At 34.4% G+C, this 15,362-nt stretch overlaps 1 non-coding gene across 1 annotated transcript; it reads right to left on the bottom strand.

Moving 5' to 3' along the window:
- On the bottom strand, positions 4,470-4,542 carry TRNAT-UGU. Its single transcript has one exon. It is a non-coding gene; the product is annotated as a tRNA-Thr (tRNA).

The raw sequence follows: 15,362 nt of genomic DNA, 5'->3' as shown, positions 1-15,362 counted from the left end.
AAATTTCGACTCCCAATTGGAGTCTGCGAACCAGAGATTCTGTGTAAGGAATTCTGTTGACCCGAGGGAAGGTGTTAGGCACCCCCGGGTCCCGTGGTTCTAGCACGGTCGCTTAAATTATTATAATTGGCTAAAAATCTGATTTTAATACATGTTTTAACTTATGCGCATTTTAAATTAAAAACCGCTTTTATTTATATTTCTTATAAGACTTGCAACATCGTAAAAATGTATCTCAAACCACGTCGCACCAGTACGCCCGTGATTTTTGGCACATTTCAACGTTGTTGAGATTTGGATTTGGGTCACATAAATGTGCACCCGTAGTTAGGAAGGTAAGATTATTAAACTACCGTGCATAAAGTAGTTTTGTATTTGCAATTTGCGAGGGCCATGGAAATTCGCTAAAAGGAACGCCTTGATTTCTAAGGATAGACAAGATTAATTAAACGAGGGCCATTCAATTGTCACTTTTGTTTGGCATGACGCGCCTTAATTCCAAAATAACAAGGTGGCCAAATTAAGCTTCCGAGATTTTAATTAATAAAACTATTGACCGAGATTATTTAAGCAGACACTCGCGATCCACACTTCAAGTAATCAGGTGATACAAGGGCAGTGACGAAGCACTGGGCCAATTATTAAAGGTCCAGGGTATGAATTCAGCCCAAACGTGACCCAGGGAAACGGGCCTCAGATTTGTACTTTGAACGGGACTGCATCTTGAACCCTTGAAGGGCCCAAACTTGTTTTAATTTAGAAAATAGTTTCCACATGCTTACGGCCCACACAAAAGTCATCTCAATTTGCACAAAAGCATGACCAGGGATTCTGTAAACAAATTTGCACAAACGCTATCAATTTTATTCAAATATTCAATTTGATTTTTTTTTAATCAAATTGATATCAAAATCAAACTATGTTCAATTATATAGCGTTTGATTTTGATAATTTACAGAATAGCGTTTGAACATAGTTTGATTTTGCAAATTGATTCACTAGATTAAAATGAACTTATAAAGATATAAAATTAAAATAGAACTACCAATTAAAGTCCATGATCTGTTTGTCCAAAGAAAGGTATACAACTCCTATTCGTGTACTCTCTAATTATACCATTTAATCATAAAAAAAAAAGTTTAAACACAAATATAGAACCAAATCCATAGCATGCTAAGCCAACTATCTAATGCCTAATATTGGAGGCTCACATATAACGTAATACAAAAGAGGAAACAGAAACAGAGATTGAATCGAAATGCAATTTGTATTCCATCATAGTCACTGAGTTACATGATTAGCACTTAGTCATGGTTCATTGGGCTAGGAAAGATACCTGGAAATAAGAATAGAAAGAGGTGAGTTTCAGCAGTAGACAGCAACTAGAACCCAGATTCAACACACCAGAACAAAGAATTTAGCCCACAATCCCACAAATTGCAATACTCAAATAGCTTGAACCAAAAATATCTCGGAAGACCCAATAAAACAGTAACTCGAACAGCAAAACTCCAAACCAGCTTGGAACCAAATTCAAACCATCTCTAATACTTCAAAATCAAGGAGTGTCTCAACAACAACAAATTAGAAATTTTAAAATTAGAAAAAAAACACAAAAGTCAATGAAAAATGAGAAATTCTCAACCGTGCTGTTTTTTTTTTGTTTTCTTCAGATTCTTAGCTCTCTCCTTTTTTTTACTGTTTTAGATTTTCTCCTTCTACTGTTTCCAGATTTCCTCCCTCTTTTTAATCAATACTAATGGTCTATATATACACTCTTATGGCAGATTTTTGCCTAGCTATTTAATTCCTTTTTTACCCCTCTTTTTTGGCTTGTTTTACCCTTTTTACCCCTCTAAAATATCTAAAATCTGTTCACCCGTAACAGAAAAATATTCTCTTATCTTCTAGTACCTTCTTCCTAACAGATTTGATGCCTTTTTTTAATCTAAAATCCCTAAACTACCCTTGAAATATTCTGAAATTTACCAAATCCTAAAAACTACCCTTTACCCATGCCTATACTACCCTTTTACTAGTCTAAAATTACCAAGCTAGACTAAAACTATCAGCTATAACCAAATCAATAAGCCTACAAGAACATTAAATTAATTATAATAACAGAAAATGCTAATTTAATTAAACAATACCTAAACAAAATTTAAAACACAAATATTAAACAAATAATTACTGATATTCAAATTAAAACTTAATTATGAACTAAATTAATTACTAATACTAATCAACTACTAAATAAATCAATGATAACAATTTTAAAGAAAATTACTACTAATTTTCAATCTAAAGTAAAACTAACTAAAAACTTAAAGACAAACAAACAAAAAAGAACATAAAACAGAACACAAAAAATGAAAATCAGAACGAAACAATCAAACAAAACAAAAAAAAAAAAATAATAAAACAACAAAAAAAACGGAACAGAAGCAAAAAAAATGAGAAAAAGAAAAAAAAACAGAATAGTCACAAAAAAAAAAATTTAAGAATAGGAAAAAGGAAAAGGGAAAACTCACTGGTTTTGGTATCTAGAGGCGGCCAAACTTGATTCGATCCCCGGACACGCGAATCTTTTTTTAAGATTCTTGACCCGTAATATACCTAACCATGTGTCTTCACAAGAAGACACCTGGTTAAGGATATTAGGGTCGAGAATCTCAAAGATTTTGAACTAGGGTTTCGTTGGTTTTAGATATAAAATTCAAGTATTTCGGTTAAGTTTTGAAGGTTGTTGTTTGGAGATTTGGAATGAGGAGGGTGAGGGGAGTGTATGGTGTTAATTTGGTTGAGTTTGGAGAAGGTAGGGTTTTGGCCGGATTTTAGATTTGAAATCCGAGCATTGTGGTTGTGATTTGAGGGAAATTAGGTTGGGGGTTGGAAAGAGGAGGATGAGAGGATTCCATGGTGTATTTTTTGGGTTATTTGGAGCACCGCCGCCGGCGGAGGCGATTTCCGGCCGGCGGCCGGCGGCGGCGGAAGGCGGGAGGGGGCGGAGATGCGGTGGGGCTGTGGAGGTGGGGATTTCCGGTGGGGAAGGGAGTGGGGTGTGAGAGAGATGAGTGAATGGGGGGTGGGGTATGGTTAGGACATATATATATTAATTGATGGTTGAGTTCCGGATTGTTGGATCAAAATAGATCAAAGGTTGAGATTAACACCAACTAAACTACGTCGTTTTGGGGGTGGGGGGTGCTGGACCGGATCAGGGATGTTTGGGCTGGGTCTTGGCCGAATTTTGGGTCCTCTTTTGGGCTAGAATTGTATTTTGGCCCAAATTTTGGGTCCTTTAACAAGACCAACTTTTATTAATTCTTTTTCTTTCTTTTTCTCTTTTTGTATTTATATATATTTGTTTATTTATTGCTTATGCTAAAACAAGGACATAATTAGACTATGTATTCCCTAAAATATTCAAAACTCTATTTTTGCAATTTTCTTTTTATTTTAAAACTAAATTAATACCTAATTAATACTAGAATTGTGAAATTAAATGCCTAAATGCAAAAAATGCAACATATTTTGTATTTTTTATGAATTAAAATGCTACACATTTTTTGTATTTTTATGAATTAAAAATGCAACATATTTTTTTATATTTTTTTTATGAATAAAAATGCGCAGACAAAAAATGCAAACAAGACACCAAAATTATGCAATTAATTCCTAGAAATCAAATAATTAAAGGGAAAATCCTAATTTTAATGGATTTGTAGGAGTAAATTAAACATGGCAAAAATCACATGCTCACACTTAGCAATCTAACCGCAACAGACAACTTGGAATGCACCGAGCCTTCATACAATGGACGACTAGCTTCCACTAACTGTTCATAGAAACGCTTAGCCTCATCATTTGGTTCGGATTGAACCCCAGGAAACGTCCCAAAATCATCCCTCATCATTTCATTGTATCGAGAATTTTCAACATTATGCTCCGCAATGGGGCTACCCTCATCACCAAAAGAATTATGAAAGTTAGCATCATCTAAATTAGCATGATTCTCCCCGTGAGCAGTCCATATATAATAATTTTCTACAAACCCTTTCTTGTAGAGATGGACTTTAACTTCGTCTGATTTCAATAACTTAACACACTTACATTTCACACAAGGACACCTAATCCTTCCTCCAATAAGAAAAACATCAAGTGTTTGAGCCTTAGCAATACATTCAGCAACCCCTTCAATAAATTCATCCCTCAACCCCGCACGATTAGGATGATTCCTATTATACATCCATCTACGATGCACAAATTTCATCTACACAAATAGAAATCTATAAATGAGATATTTAAAGTAATTTGATTTATTTAAACTAGTAATTTAACACTCGAAATCTCACATTAATCCCTATTCTAAATAATATAAGTGAAGAAGGCGCTATTTCAATATTCTTTGATTTCAAAGGAACATTATCAATCATCTAAAAAATGGAATAAAGAAAAGAATAGGGAAAAGCTGGCTATCGGAATCGAACCGATGACCATCGCATTACAAATGTGATGCTCTAACCTCTAAGCTAAGCGGGCCCACATAACAAAAATCTTATATGCATAGTAATTGACTGAACTATTGGAATTGGAATCTTAGTTATTAACTATTCAATATTATATTGAATATTCTAGAACATAAGGATTAATATAGCGATATAGAATTTCGATTTATATACTAATTAAATTTGAATAGCTTCTTAAATATTCATATAATCCAAATTAATTAATGGTTTCTCAAACAAAAGAAATAGTCGTAACTAACAATTATTTAAACTATTTTAACATATAAAAAAAATTAAAGAATTCAAATAGAATAAAACTATGGAGTAGTCATGCACATATGTTAATCTTTCTCTTCTTGTGGCTAATTCATAATTTAGAAACAAGGAAAATATACTCCACTCTAAAGTCTAAAAGGCTAAAAATATAGTCCATTATTTATTTGGTGTTTATAACTTGCTATTATGTTGCTGAAATTAGAGTTGAAGATGGAGAATGGTGAAAATTTGGGAGTTACCCACTTGCTTATATTAGGACCTATGAAGTTGTTTTGAAGAAAATAAGACATCCAGTTGAGCAGATTATTAAGTTTGCTAATTCTAGTTTGGATATTTGAATATCCAAGTTCTTTTCTTTTTTACAGTTCCAGATATATCCATTGGTTAAGAATTTTTCTGTATTATATAAAAGATTACCTAATTAATGTTTTGTGCCTGGACTTAGGAGTTCCATATCAAAGAGTATTATTTTTATAATCTTTTTTGTGTATGTCATTGAGCTTTTCCACATCCACATTTGTATATGCTCAGCTTGCAAAAGGATTTTGAAAGTTGAAATATAATTTTAATTTTTAAGTTAATTCTTCAAAATTGAAACCATCTATACATCTTCTTGAAGAAGTTTCAGTTGATTGTCTTTATGTGACAGAACAATAATAAGAACTTGTAAGTATTTGCAAACATAAAACACATCAAAATAAAGAAACTTTGTATGTAATTGTTCAGAATAATTGTTCGGTAAAGCCAAGAAATTAACAATTACCTCTTTATAATTAACTTGAATCTTCAAAATTAAACCCTTTGTTTCTGAAACACCAATGTGGCTGAGAAAGCGATTAGTAGTCAGCCTAAAATAAAAGTATGCAAAAGTTTAGTAACCCAGATCCCAAAAATAAATAAATAAATAAATAAGAACACCATTAATTAATACAACTACTTGAATTAATTAAACCTAATTTCAAGAATAATTGCTAAAGTAATTGGATAAAACAGAGCTAAAAACAGCAAGAAAGAGAGAAATTGAAGAAGGAATACCAAATTAGTCGTATCAATCAAATATACCGGCATGAATCCCAATCAAACAGAACAAAAACGAAAGTTAGAAGTTAGGGATTTGGTAAGGAAACTTACCTGGCAGTGGAGAGTCTCGACGGAGCTTCAGCAGCGCCGGCGAGTGTCGCTGGTTTGTGGCAGCGACGGGTTTGGGTGGGGGGAGGTTTGAGTGAGAGAGAGAAGAGAGAAGGAAGAAAAGAGGGAAAGAAAAAGAAAGATGTTCGCTGGTAGGGTTTTTAAAAAACCTTTCCGACTGATTCGGTCGGTATTTTGGTCAAAGCAGTCAACCTCGTTATACTAAAAAATTTCGACCAAATTGGTCTCAATTTTTTTTTTAAAAATTATTCCGACCGAATTGGTTGCTAATAGTGTCGCGGAATTTCCGCCAAAATTTACGACAGATATAGACGGAATATTAGTCGTAACTATTATTAAAAATTAAAAAATAAATTTTTATGTATTTTCCGACCGATTCCGTCGGAAATTTCCTACTACTTTTTTCCATCGAAATTTCAGTCGGAAATTGGCCGTTTTTTAGTAGTGAAGGAAGGGATACGTTTAATGTATTCTCCCTCTATTCTCTATCCAGTTGAAGGAAGTGATACTTTCAAATCCATCCCCTACCCCATATCTATTCTCCCTCTCTCTCTCTCATCTTTCACCTTCATCTTACTACCAGAACTCTCCGGCAAAGCATCGGAATTAGAGTTTTCCGGCGAAGACTTTTGGGTTGCCGAGCAATCATCCGATATAGAAATTTTCTCCGGCGTAACAGCGGCAACCGAAGGCAACAGTGACGGCGAGGCGACATTAGGATTGTTCTTGAACAAAGACGACGGAGTTTGGGGCTGAGCAACTTGAATTTTCTGTTAATATATTTCAATGTATCTCGCTGTATTTTCCATGTATTTCATTGTATTAATTTTCTTTTTTTTAATTGTATTTCAATGTATCTCGCTGTATTCCATGTATTTCATTGTATTCACTGTCTCGTTGTATTCCATGAATGTATTCATATATATTTTTAATTAATATAATTTATGTATTCAGATGTATATATGTATTCAAATTGCTCTGTTTTTGTTGAAGATTGCTATATTTTTGGGGTGTTTTTCGGTTGAGAATCTTTTTATAACTGGAAATACAAATTTTGTGTGTTATAATTGAGTTTGTTGAGTTATATTAGGAGTCTATTATGTTAATTAATTCACTTTCCGTTTAAAAACAGCTGAATAGACCATGAATTGCGCTATTTACGTTACTGTATTCACAAATACATATCGTGAATACAATAATCTGTCTAGCTATAATCTCCTGTTTCACGTCGTGAATATAGTCGAATACAGTCGAATTCAAAAATCTGTCTAGCTGTAATCCCTTGTTTCACGCCTAGAAATACTACTGTATTCATGAATACAGTAGCTTAAATACATCGAATACACTATAAAAAATCTGAAAACATAGCTATAGGAAGTAATATAGTAAATGATAGCTAGAACTAGCTAATAACAACTAAAACATAGTGGTTTCTGAAAGGTTTCTATAAAAAAAATCATATAAAATGATAAGAAGGGGTTAAAATATTTGTAAAAGAAATACAGACAAAATGTTATAAAACAATAAAAGAAGAAGAAGAAGAGTATTGCAGAGAAAAGTAGAGGGAGAGAATTCTTATTGATTTGGGATGAATTACAATGGAATAGAACCCTCTATTTATAGGGAGAGGGTGACTTAGCCACCAAGTAATAAACCCTAGAATCTCTCTAAATATAGACATTCACCATAAATAAAATTCTATTTATAACACTCCCCCTTGAATGTCTATTCAACAGATAATGTGCCTCGTTAAAACCTTAACTAAAATAAAACCAGTGGAAAAAAAATTCTAGAGAAGGAAAAAGAGTACAAATATATACAATACGCCTTTTGGTTGCCTCGTTAAAAACCTTGCAAGGAAAACCCAATGGGATAAAACCTTGTAAGGGAAAAAGAGTACAACGCGTATTAACTCCCCCTGATGAGTGCATCAATTCACATCCTTGAGCATTTGCATTCCAATCTTGTGCACCATCTTCAAAAGATCTTTGGTAGAGATTTGATGAACAAATCAGCTATATTAACTTGAATGAATATATTGCACCTTGAAATCATCATTCTTGATAGAGATGAATTATCTTCATATGATCTTGTTGGAATCGTCAGTTCAATATCTTCACATAGAGGTGAAAACTCTTGCAATCATATTATCATGCCTATAGTTATAGCAAGATACATTTGTGCACAAATTGCACTGAGGAAGTAGTGCTTCATGACCATGAATTCTATATGCTTTAAGCAATTTAAATCCTTTAGAGATTGTTAAGTCATATAAGCCATATAATAGACTTTAGATGCATATCAAGTTTTCATGTCATGATAGACAACTAAGATACCGAAAACTGATTGCACATATCATTGATTTTATACTTTCAAGTATTTGAACTACATGTTCAAAACTACATGTCTTTCATATGAAACCAATTCTATCCGAAATTGTTTCTCCAGACTTAAGATCCCCATATATATATTTAGCGGTATCATATATATTGTCGACAAATATTTTATATCGGTTCCAACCTCCTTATTTTTCATAAAGACATAACATAAATATCTCTTCATTCATATATTCAGGTACCTGAATCTCTCATGAGATTTTATGAAGTGTTATGTCATGTGATCTTCTAGATCACTTGCCTCCTTTATTATGATCATTTTGATCATTTGCTCATCTTCTTTATCAAGAAGTTTATTTGAAACCGATTTGTCTATATGCTTTAAGCGTACTATAGACTTTGTCCTTCTAGGACTTATTCTAATAGGACCATTTGCATGAGAATATAGTTACTTTGTTTGGGTCAGCAAATGCGTCTGGCATATTTTGCAATAAATTGCACATGAATTATCCTTTTATGAACTTCAAGTTGATATTATTTTATTCGGGGATCTAGATGTATAAATGTTAATTCATTCCATGTAACTTTTTCTCAACTGTTGTATCTTGTCTCTACCTCATGTTAGAAAAACTAACTTGTTTCCTCAACTTTGAGAACTCATCTTTGTGCGCCATGGTGTTAATCAAAATATACACAGCACATCAATAATAATGAGATAGAATTATTTGGTTCCTGACCCTGAAACCACTTGTGAGGGGAGAATGTAATATACTTTCGTATATAACCTATATCAAACTGATATAGATAACTTTGTTCTCATAAGCAATAGTTTAGCTATTAAGTGGAGGCACTCAATAAATCATTTTGCTAAACCAACTGTGATGTAAACCAACTTATCAAGAAGAACTATCTTGAATAAAAAATATGGAAATTATGCTCTATATTAAATTATTGAGCAAGTTACCTCGCAAACACCAGATTGCGGGTCAATAATAATTGCACATGTAACCATCTCATAGATGCATCTTATGTGGTATACATGGCAGGTGAATGGGCTCATATTCACCTTTGATATTTCTAGCATTCATGGGATTCAATCCCAATTTTAGTTGGTCAATTAATTAATGAGAACAAGCAATATAAGAGAATTTGTAAAGAACTTTCTAGTTCTTTAATATTTACCCATGTGAATTCTCTATTATTTTTGCACATCATACTAAAATTAACATGGCTAAACCAATTATGCCAACTGAATAAATTATCAATATTGATAAAGTTGAGGTTTACACCATGACGTGTGTAATTATCAATAAACTCCGAGTTTATTATGATATCGGTTTTTATATCAATAAACATCCATTTTATTGTGGTATGGTTTTATTTGTGTAGTACAAACTAGAGAACAAAGCGGGTAGCTTTTTACATACATATTACCCCGCTACAAGTTGTAGTAATAGAAGATATTAAATCTTTCCTTTATTTTTAGTCTCAATATAATCAATCGCTTTCGCGTATACTTTGGAAACTGAATAAGTTTCTTTGAGACTTACTACAACATAATACCTTATTGGTAATCAATTGTGTTTCTCCAAAATAGTAATATTTGGCTCTTCCGGAGCTCTCAATTAATTTGGTACTACCACATATTCATCAACATCCATATGGTGAATATCTCTTTTAAAGAGAAAGTTATACCATTATGATTATGGTCAAAATTATATGCAAGATCTGTTTCTTGCATTACTGTTGTCTTTTAATAATCACAATGCCAAAATATTTTGGCGTACAATACACGCCAATAGGTACGTGACCAATGACCATTCATGCCATAATAATGACATTATTTTCTTATATCATCTCAAACCTCCTTCTGGAGGTGAGTGTGGTATATTCACTACCACTAGCACGTTCATATTCTTTGAAGAATGAATATGTATTCATAAATCAGATGTTGTCACATTCACATCATGAATGGACCATAATCATCTATATGTGCTTTATAAAATCCCATGTCAAATCGATGACAAATATTACTTTCACAGAGTGAAGGATTATTTTGAGAATCCTTATTATTCTCATTATCACAATGATGACGATTATAATTTCGTCTAATACCACGTCCACATCCATTGATACCTTCACGGTAATAATTTTTTCTTCTTTCAGACTTATCACATACTGCATTACATTCTCTTAAGGGAATGAGAATGAAGCAAATTCAATTGGACGAGTTTTCACTTCTTGTGCTCACGATCATACATGACTTTGATCATGGCAAGATATAAAAATTTTACCACTTCGGGTGGTTGTAATTTCTTACAAACTCCATTAGAGTTGTAATCAAAATTTATTGTCTTTGCTTGTATTTAAAATTAAATTATAGAATAAAAGAGAAAAATACTACCTATCCAGAATTTAATCATGAAGGAAATTCATTGAACAATTGACAATCATTATGCTCAATCCCAAAGCTTCTACTCAATTGGTTAGAGTCTCGTGCTGATAACGTGTTATAAAACAATAAAGAAGAAGAAGAGTATTGCAGAGAAAAGTAGAGGGAGAGAATTCTTATTGATTTGGGATGAATTACAATGGAATAGAACCATCTATTTATAGGGAAGGGTGACTTAGCCACCAAGTAATAAACCCTAGAATCTCTCTAAATATAGACATTCACCATAAATAAATAAGACGAGATTTCGGTCCGAGCCTCAGAATTATTTTTGGGTATAAAACGCTTCCCTATTATCTAATACGATACAAATTTGAATTAGTCGAAGTGTAAATACACGAAACAAAACAAAAAACAAAAAAGTAGCGCATGCTCACCTCCAAACAAGTTGGGTAGGGAAAAAGTAGAATCTGCAATTCCCACCTCCAAAAAGTGTATGGGTCCTATATATGAGCAAACAAATGCACTTCTAATAATTTTAAAGTTACTAGCGCATGCCCACTCCTATGTTCTTTGTTCGAAATTTTACTTACTTTTTTTACTTAGACCCCATTTGTTTAATTTCACCTATAAAATTAAAAAAAAAAAGGAGTTGGATACAAATTTGTTATATAAAAAATAGGAGTTTGAATATGGAATATTGAGATCTCAGCTTATTATATATATAGAGAGTGGTGGACTTATGTGTTATAGTGAGGGTCATCGGACCCCGTAAGTATACATATATATATATATTAAAAATGGTTAATTTAAATTACTTAGCACCTTGAACACTAAAAACTTTTATGGGACACCAGTTGAGCAGAATACATAAAATCCTGGGTCCGCCTCTATATATACACACTCTCTAGTACTGATGGTGAAATCAAGCAATCTAATGGATTTATTGGGTAAGATTTTTCAAATGTATAATATGATGCTAAATACAAGATGACACAAATAGTACAAAAGATCTTATCGACCCAATCTCTGGAAAGCAAATATGACAAGGGGTTTTATGGATTTACACGCACCAAAAGTTTATAATGATTTTACAAACCCAAAATCACTGGAAAATTAATAAAGATGATACCAGGAATCGTCTCACGTAGAAACTCATATTTCTGAGACCTCACAGCTCAAGCTCATCAAAGAAAAAAAGACGTTTATTAGCTCATTACAGTCTAATATCTCAAATTTTAAGGAAAAACCCCATAGTTCATTATTATAAAGAAATCATGTCTCATGTCAGCTAAGAAACTGTTGACACCACCCAAGGATTATAGTTGTACAGATATAGCAAAAAGTCCACCACAATCGTAATACTGAGCTCTTTCACACTGATTCTCCATCTCTCACTTCATCAACTGATCATATCATATCCACAACATACTCACAGCAAAATCCCAGATTAATTGGCAACTCAACATTGGAAACCGGATTTCGGAACAGCCAAAATTGGCTTGAACTTAACAAAAATGGTTCGACTTTTTTCTTCTGGTATTTTAATGTCTGAACAGTAACCTTCTGTTTTTTTTATATAAAAAAAGACAGTTTAAGGTAGTTGTGATCCACATAGATCGTGAACAGGAAGCTGGCAAGTTTGTCCAATAGACTGCAGCAAACACTTCTGTAACGACTCGGTCGGTCGTTTTGAGTATTTTAGCCCCGATCCCCTATTTATTGCCTCCTCTATGCTGTATTATGGTTATGTGACTTGCCGGGGTATTTGGTTTTGGTTTCGGGTGAGTTTCAGAGTGAAATGGGACCTATAGTCCCTAAGTTTGTAGCTTTGAGTTGAAAGAGTTGACTGTAGTTTGACTTTGATGTAGACGACTCCGGAATGGAGTTTTGATGGTTTCAATAGCTCCGTATGGTGATTTTAGACTTAGGAGCGTGTCCGGATGTTGATTTGGAGGTCCGTTGGTCGTTTCGGTGTGAATTGATGAAAGTTAGAAAATTCAAAGCTTGGAAGATTTGTTTGGGCATGAGGACTTTATTGATATCGGGGTCGGATTTCGATTCCGGAAGTTAGGTTGCGATTAGTAGAATCGATGTTGTTTGATGTGATTTTTTACCTCGAGTAGGTCCGTTAGGTGTTTTGGAACTTGTTGATATATTCGGACGGGGTCCTGGGTGCCCCGGATGTGAAACAGATTGAATCCGGAACAATTTTGGACTTGTGCAATTGCTGAACCATTGTTGTTCTGGTGTCATCACACCTGCGGAGGGTTTGGCCGCAGGTACGGAAATGCAAAAGCGAGGAGCTGATCACAGAAGTGAAGCTGGCTTTGCCCAGCTGGGACCGCAGGTGCGGAGGAGTGGTCGCAGATGCGGACGAGGCTAGCTTGGTCTATTGCCGCAGAAGCGGGCCTTGCCTGCAGGAGCGAGTGCGCAGAAGCGCGTTTTTGTCCGCAGAAGCGGATGCGCAGATGCGCGTTAAGACCGCAGAAGTGGAAAGTCATGGCCTAAGTGGAAAATGCACCTGCGATGGTTTTTCCGCAGGTGCAGCATCGCAAATGCGACTAAAGTCCCGCAAAAGCGAAATCGCTGGGCATAAAAGGCCTAATTTCAAGGGTTTGATTTCATAATCCATTTTTGGACCTAGAGAGCTCGATTTGTGGCGATTTTTCGAGAAATTTTCAAGGAAAAATTGGGGTAAGAAATCCTAACTCGATTTTGGTTAAATCACACGAATCTATTGTTAATTTCATCATTTAATTAGTGATTTGAGTTGGAAATTTGAGGAAAAATTGTGAAAACTTCTTAGGCTAAAATTTAGGAATTTGAAAGGCGATTTGAGATCGAATTTGAGTAATTCTTGCATGGTTGGACTCGTTATCGATTGGATGTTCGAATTTTGTAATTTTGGTCGAATTCCAAGACGCGGGCCCGAGTTGACTTTTTATTTCTTTGCAAAGATCGTAAATTTATTGTTCGAATTAGTTTCTTATAGTTTATATTATAGTATGAAGTTGTTTGGCTAGATTTGAGCCGTTCAGAGTTGGATAATCGAGGGAAAGGCCTTCTAGTGGATTGAGTAGCATGTGTTCGAGGTAAGTGTCTTGCCTAACTTTGTGTGGGGGAATTACCTCTTAGGATTGGTATTGTTTCTGATAACTGTGATGTGTGAAAGCCGTGTACACAAGGTGACGAGTGTGTGCACGGGCTAAATGTGAAAATTTACCGGTCTTAGCTATGTAGATTCCTTTCATGCCTTAATTGAGTTACCTTAATATGTTATAGTCATCATTTCTAGTCTATCTTCACATGTTCCACTTGCCTTATCTCTTACTTGTTAATTGCCCTACATGTTTAGTTGAAGTTGTTGTTGTTTCCTCTATCCCTTGTTCATTATTTAACCGTGAATTCTTTACTTGAAATTGTTATTCTTGGAATATCTTGTTGATGAAACCGGTATTGAGTTATAAAGGCCGTAATTCACGTTGAGACAAAGTGTTAAGTATTATTCTGTTGAGTTATTCACTTCCGGTTGATATTATTGCGACTCTTGTGTACATTGTGGTTGCGCCATGGGCTCTTTATTGTGAAAACACTGTTATTATTAATTTCTTTGGCAACTTGTGATATTGGGCACTTGAGGTGCGATTTGTGATACATTGTGATATTGGTACGCATGCAGTGGTATAAGATTTTGAGGTTGAAACGCATGCAGTGAGATAAGGCGGGCTTGATACGCGTGGCTAGTAAGGGAACTACTAGAAGCCACGCAATGTGATAAGGTAGGCTAAAATGCGAGATGCTATTTCGGGAAAATAATTTTTAAAACTAAATGCAAGTCTCCCGCGGTGATATAAAGAAAGATTGTGAATTATTTTCGTGATTTGAGATTACGAGGCGATACCTCGATAGTAACTCTTGTTGGTATTTCTCAATTGATGCACTCGTCTTTGGTTGTTATGTTTCCTTAACATATCATTTCTTGTTTTCTCTGTGTTGCATTATTTACTTTAGTTCCATGTAGCTAACCTTGATATGCTATTTGTTATTTCAATTTCATTACTATCATTACCACACCGCCATACACTTGTACAGTTTTTCTTATTTATTCTAGTAGGGTCTTGGCCTAACCTCGTCACTACTCTACCGAGTTTAGGCTTGACACTTACTGGTACCATTGTGGTTTACTCATGCTACGCTTCTGCACATCTTTTTGTGCAGATCTAGGTACCTCCTACTAGCCCAGGTATTAGCAAAAGCTCAGCTGCGGAGACTTCAAGGTATACTTGCCAGCGTCCGCAGGCCTCGGAGTCCCCCTCTACCTAGACTATTCTATTTGCTTTGTCCATTTTTTATAGACATTGATGTATAGGATTATTCAGTACTACTATTTAGAGCTTGTGACTTGCATTCACCAGGTCTTGGGAGTTGTATATACTAAGTTGCAGAGTTTATTTTACATAGTTGCTAAGTTTTGAGACTTTAATTATTATTTCAATTGCTTCTGTATGAATGTTAGGCGTACCTAATATTAGAAACTAGGTGACATCACGACATCCTACGGAGAGAAATTGGGATCGTGACAACTTCAGTCATCTCTACAAGCTAAATAGAATATACATTTTACTTGATAATCAGGAAGGAGCACCCGTAACTCTTTACCACAGTTTAAACCTGTAGTCCTGTACTAACTTGCGAAAG

Source organism: Nicotiana attenuata, chromosome 1 (genome assembly GCF_001879085.1).
Source record: "Nicotiana attenuata strain UT chromosome 1, NIATTr2, whole genome shotgun sequence".
NCBI lineage: Eukaryota > Viridiplantae > Streptophyta > Magnoliopsida > Solanales > Solanaceae > Nicotiana > Nicotiana attenuata.
The sequence above is the reverse complement of the archived record's forward strand: the minus strand, read 5'-3'. Positions and strand labels throughout refer to the sequence as shown.